General features: G+C 39.0%; 1 pseudogene; it reads left to right on the top strand.

The window, feature by feature from the left end:
• Nucleotides 1–1433: 1433 nt before the first annotated feature.
• Nucleotides 1434–1984, top strand: LOC119523069 (annotated as a pseudogene).
• Nucleotides 1985–7545: the final 5561 nt, after the last annotated feature.

Below are 7545 nucleotides of genomic sequence, written 5' to 3'. Positions count from 1 at the left end.
CAGGTTGCATCTCAAAATGGTGTTCTCCAAAATGTCTGCATCACCTTCTGACAGCCATCCTCAAAATGTGTGTCTCAGCTCCAGCTCACTATGAACTCCTTCTGTCTGAGCTTATATAGTGCTCCAGTAAACTAAACAAGGCCCACGCCGAATGGGCATGGCCACACCTCCATGGAAATTATCCAGAGTTATCACCTACAGTTGGGTGGGTCACATCCACACTGAACCAGTAAGTTCCAACCCAATCCGCACTAATACCTCTGCCCCCACAAGAATGCATTAAAGAATATGGCTTTTTCTGGGGTACATAAATATACAAACCAGCACAACATTCATCCAAAAAATTTATACAAACGGTCAACCAGTACATGAAAAGATACTCAACAACACTAGTCATCAGGAAAATGCAAAGCAAAACCATGAACTACTACTATACTCCCACTAGGATGGCTAAAATGAAAAAGACAGACAGTAATAAATGTTGGAACCCTCAAATATTCTTGGTGTCAATATAAAATGATGCAGCCACTCTGGAAAACAGTATGGGATTTAATCAAAGAGTTAAACACACAGTTACCATATGACCCAGCAATTCCACTCCTAGGTCTGTACACATGAGAACTGAAAACATTTGTACACAAAAACACATAAATAATGTTTGTAGCAGCATTTTTCATCACAGCCACAAAATGGAAACAATCCAAAAGTCCATCAACAAATGATGGGTAACTAAAATGTGGTATACCATGCAATGGAATATTATTCAGCAATAAAAAGGATGAACCTCAAAAACACTATGCTTGGTGAAAGAAGCCAGACACAAAAGGCAAAAGGCTACATATTGAATACTTCCATTTATGTGAAATGTCCAGAGTAGGAAAATACATAGGAATAGAAAGTACATTTAGTGGTTGTCAGCGGTTAGGGTAATTGTGGGGAGGACGGGGGAGGAGTGGGAAGTGGGAGTGACTGGCTAATGGATAAGGGTTTCTTTTTGGTATGACAAAATCATACTGAAGTTAGAAATTCAACTCCCTGAATATGCTATAAATTACTGAAAGGTACATGTTAAATGGGCGGACTGTACAGTGTATGAACTATAACTCAATAGAGCTGTTGTTTAAAAAAAAAAAAAACCTTTGAGATGCTCAGCGCAGAGCTGCGGAGTCTCCAGCTTCACCGGCCTGGGACGGAATGCGGCGCTTGCGCCCCCCGCCCACCATTCTGAGCCCACCCTCCAGGTAACTGCCGGGCTGAAGCCCCCTCCTCCACTTCCTCCCGGGCCAGGAACTCCCACTTCCTCTTCCTTCCGCAGCCCTCAGCACGCAGCCCTGGGCGTGCTCCGAGGCCCCCGCCACCGCCGCTGCCGCTGCCCGCTCCACTGCAGACCCAGCGCCATCACTGGCCCCGCTGCTGACCTGCTGCCCCCAGCCATGACGACCGTCCCTTCGCAGGTGCGCCAGAACTACCACCCCGACTGCGAGGCCGCCATCAACCGCCAGGTCAACATGGAGCTCCACGCCTCCTACATCTACCTCTCCATGGCCCACTACTTCGACTGCGGTGACGTGGCCCTGCACCACTTCGCCCAGTACTTCCTGCGCCAGTCCCACGAGGAGAGGGTGCACGCCGAGAAGCTGCTGCAGCTGCAGAACCAGCGCGGGGGCCGCATCCTGCTCCTCAACACCAGCAAGCCCCCGAGCACAACGACTGGGAGAGCGGCCTGAAGGCCATGGAGTGCGCCTTCCACCCGGAGAAGAGCGTGAACCAGGCCCTCCTGGAGCTGCACCAGCTGGCCACCGAGAAGAACGACGCCCACCTGTGCGACTTCCTGGAGACTCACTACCTGCATGAGCAGGTCAGGTCCATGAAAGAGCTGGGCGACTATGTGACCAACTTGAGCAGGCTGGGGGCCCCGGAAGACGACATGGCAGAGCACCTCTTCAACAAGCTCACCCTGGGCAACAGTGACAAGGAGAACTGAGCCTTAGGCCGGCTTCCCACAGCCAGGGGCGATTCCCGGTGGTCACCAGGGCCCCACATGCAGAGTTCCTTGAAAGAGCCTTCTCTTAAGTTTTTTTCTTTCCATTGTACCATTTCTTTCAATAAACATAATCTGGTACCAAAATAAATAAAGGTCTCCATGTGATTCATGTGTGCAAAACGCTCAGCTTTTAAGAATCAGGCAAATCCTCATGAAGATTTAAAACTGGTATCTGCAGGTTTACACTGGAGTCTCTACACCCATATAGGCCAAAACTTTATGCCACTCGGTTTCTTCAAGGACACAGGGAAAAGTATCCCAGGGGACCCCAGAAACACACACAATTATCTTTCCCTTGTAATGATGTGGGTATGTGGGGTGGGTGGTCTGGGGCCTGGGTGTCTGTGCATGTGTGCAGTAAAAGGATAAAAGCATGACCTGGAATTCGTGGTGGTGGTTACCTCTGGGAAGAAGTGAAGGGAATGGGATTAGGCAGAGATTAAACTAAAGGGGGTCTGAATGTTACCCGAAAACTTTCAGTTTATTTACATATACATATGTTAATGTTGATTCTGGGTAGCAAGATTGGGGACACTAGAAGCCAGCATAGCAGAGTAACTTTTTGACAAGCTCACCCTGGGCAACAATGACAAGGAGAACTGAGCCTTAAACTGCTTTCCCCGCAGCCACGGGGATGACAAACTAAAATAATAACAGTGGTACTTTGCAAGTCCAAGTCTTTGTGCCGGTTTGGATGTATTATGTCCCCCAGAACACCATGTTCTTTAATGCAGTCTTGTGGGGGCAGATGTATTCAGTATTGATTATCCATGAAAACTTTTGTCACTTCTTCAAGACCTGGAGCTGGCAGGGATGGCTATCTGCTCGTGTGGTTATCGGTGCTGATCCTTTCTTTTCAAGCCACTTTTTCTCTGAAGGTCACCGTTTTCTAACTCTCCATGAACTCAGAGCATTGCTACAAAAATCTCCTCAACCCTAAGGTAAGAAGCAGTATAAAAACATTAAAAAATTTCACTGCTGAAATTTTCTTTCCATTTATTGTCTATATATATATATAAGTAATCAATGAACGACATAACAAAAAGTATCTGAAGGCCTAATTCCTTGTGAGGAAATTCTCTGGAAATGTAGAAAACAAATCAGACATATCAAACAATAGACAAGACAAGTATTATGACATTAATTGGCTATAATTTTAATTCACTACTATGAGAAACATTTAAAACCTCAAATGTTAAAGATGGCAAACCTCTTTAAAATCAATGAATTCTGTATGTCAAGAAAACCAGTCACTCCTGCAAGAATATTAACTGCTTTATATCCTTTTTAAAATGAGGTGAGGGTTTGTGTGTTGTGTGTGTTATGTGATATGTTATGAATTATATTTTACGTTATAAATTAATTATATTATTACATATTAATTATATAATATAACATATATATGTGATATGGTATTGTATGCATATGTACATTATAATTACATATTATGTATTAAAATACGCTGACAATGGATCATATTGGAAATCTATATTGTTTGTAAGCAAAGTCCCAAGATTCTCTGTTGGTCTATGGAGGAAACAATTACTCTTGAAGGCTGTTAGAATTTGTTATTTTTATTCTATCCTACTCAAATATAAATCTAATTTTACAATATAATTTTCTCTTGGAATAAAATAACTCCAGGCACATTTTATTATCTGTTGTTAATCGGTTATTTTTATTCTGGGAGAGGTATTTGGGCTGTAGCAGCCTCGTTAGAGCAAATCAGGAAAGAAAATTGTTTGATCAAAATGCGTTGCTTTATTAACAGAAATCCAGAAAAAAAAAATCACATTTTCTCCCTCATGAACAGATTGAAATGAAAACCTTTAGAATAGGAAATTTAAATAAAATGAAATGTTTAGAATAGGAAATTTAAACAACTCAACAGCAATTATTATCAAAGATAAAGAATCACTAGCTATTCAATAGCAAAGGATAATTGAAATGCACAAGTGCAAGTATAAAACCTCTGTCAAAAGCTTTTTGTTATACATCATTTCTTGTTCCCTAAAAATACTCATTTCCTAATGATTACTGAGTCTGAAAGGGAAAGCCAAGGACATTAAGTGTCAATTTTTCAACTCACAAACTGCTCATGAACAAAGACCCTAAGGACTAGGCGTGCCAGCATCTCTCCCTTACAAAACAAAAAAGAAATCCATCACAACAGTGGAATTCATGGAAAAGATGGTTTGTTTGTTTTTTTAAAGATATATTGACAAAACAAATTGGCTTCTTTTTCATAAACATTCTAAATAATTTAATTGATTCAGGCAAGAAACATAAGTAGGGGTAATATTTTACATTATAAACAAGATGCCACTTGTGGGTTAAGATGTTCATCTGCTGGAAGCCCCCAGTGGGTTTGAGCACCCACTGCTCACAATGGCAACCTGCTTGTTCACATCCTGTGTGTGGGCTTCCTCTCTTCTGTCTCCCTCTCTCCTACCTATGCTTCTTGCGATCACCTCTCAAATAAACTGCTCATTCTCAAAGCTCAGTCTCAGGGTCTACTTCTGGGGGCACTCAACCTAAGGGATTCCTTAGAACCAATCAAAGGAACAAATGAGGTCCCAGTCTTGGGACTCATTCTTCCTAGGGCCTCACTTGACCCTTCCTCAGGCCTTGTCACTCACCATGAGACAAGGAGTCCAAGGAATCAATGGAATGTACCTATTCCCAACCACATGCCAGGCCCACAGGACACAATAATTCCCTACTAAATAGCTTGAGCCTGCTTTCAGCACTTGCACATGACTCTTGCCTGTGTCGGTTCTCTTGATACTCGAGGAATAACAAAGGGGTGCTTGTTGGAAGGAAGGTGTGGAGTGAGCTTAAGCCTGCTGGCTGAAGCATCTGTACAGTTGAGAATGAGGGTCCCCCAGAGTACAGCTTAGAGTTCATAATATATCCCATGTTTTTTAATGTCTCTTTTGCATTTTTCATCTCAGTCTTCCAGTGCTGCATTTTGGGTACTTTTCTCCAAATTTTGTGACGGTTCACTATTTCTGTCATTGCTTGCAACTGTTCAGCAGTTTAGTACACCTACTGTATACCTACAAAGAAAAATCAGTGCTCATACTTGTTGCTTTTAGATTTTTTATATTATTTTCCTTTTCTGCCTGCTTTTTAAAATAGTGAATTTCTTCATCACTACTTCAAGGTATTATTTTATGTCTTCATCCATTGTAAAAATACTTATTTTACATTTTATCTCACATTTGTGTACTATTTTCTCATGTAATTGAGACTCTAATTCTTCTGAATGTTAGATTTGTGATCTTGCATGTAATAGATTGCTTTCTTATGTGCTTTGCAACTTTTTAATATTTTGCATTCTTTTTTTGGTCTATTCTTATTTTTGAGTCTTTTCCCACCCCACCCTGTATAATCTGGGTTGTGAATTGTTTTATGTTTGCTTTTATCAGTAACCCTAGGGGATACCATAGTGCCTAGAGTAACTTTTCTGTTTAGTTCTTGATTTGGGGTTCCTGATACATTCAAGTAGAATAATACAAAACCAGATTATACTGGGTGAACTGGCCACATGTTTCTTTTTGGGAGATGCTTTTTCCCATCTAGTGGTCAAAGATATACAAGCCAGAGTGTTTATAAACTGATTGTTGGATTTCATCTAATCACTGATTCTCTAAAAATACAGCCATTTTAAAGTTCCAACTTCATGCAGAGTTTTCAGTTCCAACTTCCGTTTTCACATGAACCCAAAGCCACTTCGCCTATTTTCTCTTGGGTATTATGTAAGTCCTTAGGTTACCAAAAACATCAGCTTTTCTTGAATCTCTGACCTGTTTTTCATATTCTCCTCTTATTTCTACAATCTCCCTGGATATTTATATCTCTTGCTTCAAATCTTATCAAAGATATCACACACAATGACAATCTTAGTTATTTCATGTGAATAATAAATTATAATAATAAAAATAATATGTAACATTTATCAAGTTTTATAAATAGTGCCTCATATGTTCAATGGATGTTAGCAACTATTTTTTTGTTGTTGCAATTTGTATGGATTACTTTATCAAAACCTCACAACAACCTGTAAGGTAGTTACCATTATCATTTTCCTCAATTTACAGATAGGGAAACTAGGGTCAAAAGAAAATCAATACTTCATGTCATGTACGTAATAAGTGGTAATGCTGGTATTCAAACCCAAGTCTATCTAACTCCAAAATCTAAGATTCCAGTTCTGAATCTAATCCAAACTCAAGCCTGACATCTTGATGAGCACGTCAATGTGAGTAATAGTCCTTCTTGGGCAGATTCCTTATTTATTATTATTGAACATTTGTTAAATGTCTCCCACCCTTTAAGGTCTATGAAGGTTTTGCTGCTGCCTGAAAATGCCTTTGAATTTCCTATGATGGAAATAATCTAGTAGTGAAAATACATTTCTTTGTCTTCTTAATTTTATGGTAAGACATATCCTGCCTCTCTGACTACACCATAAAACTCCTCCAAGATAAGGATCATATTTTGCGGCTTTTCATATGACCCAATCTGACCCCACAGTTCCATAACCATGTGAGTACTATGTGTTACTTACATTTGTGTGGGTTATTTTTTTTTTGGTCTGAAGTATTTGCATATTTAAAAGTAGCCTGACCAAGCAAACAGAGGATATGGAGACAAAGATGTAGAAAAGATGTTCAAGTCTAATTAAAGATGAGGGGAGGAAAAAAGCATACAAGGAAAAGAGAACCATTATTTGTAATTCCTTAGAGGAGGCTCTTTTAATCCAATAGGTCATTCAGTGTGATCAGCTTGATTTCAAAGAATTTTGTGGTATTTGTTGGAAACAGTAAAAGGACAGTGATATTTTATTACAACTGATATATTTGTTCTCTTGAATAGGAAATTTTTGAAAACTATAAACATCATTAGTCAATCAGGATACATCTAAATGTGTGTGTATAAATCAAAAGTTGGAAAAAATTAATAAATTCCCAAGGTTATAAAAATTGTTTTCAAAATTTCATCTAATATTCGTTTCAATGTTTAGTTCAATAACACATGCCAATTTTTTTACCTTGTAATATTTTAAAATCTAATGTTAACTACCCACTCCTTTACTACTCTCCCCTCTCTCCTTTTTTGGCTGTATTCAGATATTTGTCTTCCTTATGAACTTTAAAATTTGTAAAACAACGAAAAAGCAATATTTTCATGAAAATCTATAACCTTTCATGTACTTAAGACTGAAAGAAGATAAGTTAAATATTCCACTCTAGAAGCTAGAAAAGGAAACATGAGCAAAGACAAAGACATTAAAATGAAAATAAATAGAACAGGAATTATTGAACAAAATAAAATTATTGTTCAAAATTATTGAACAAAAAAAACCTAAACAACAAAAAAATAGCAAAGATTATAAAAAAAAACCTAGGATCTTTAAAAAGACCAATAATTAGATGGCCTCTGGCATGACTGATCCAATAACATATTAGGAAAAAATAGGATATGTAGCCTTGAAT

This window comes from Choloepus didactylus, chromosome X (genome assembly GCF_015220235.1).
Source record: "Choloepus didactylus isolate mChoDid1 chromosome X, mChoDid1.pri, whole genome shotgun sequence".
NCBI lineage: Eukaryota > Metazoa > Chordata > Mammalia > Pilosa > Megalonychidae > Choloepus > Choloepus didactylus.
Note: the sequence above shows the minus strand (reverse complement) of the source record. Positions and strands in the feature narration are given on the sequence as shown.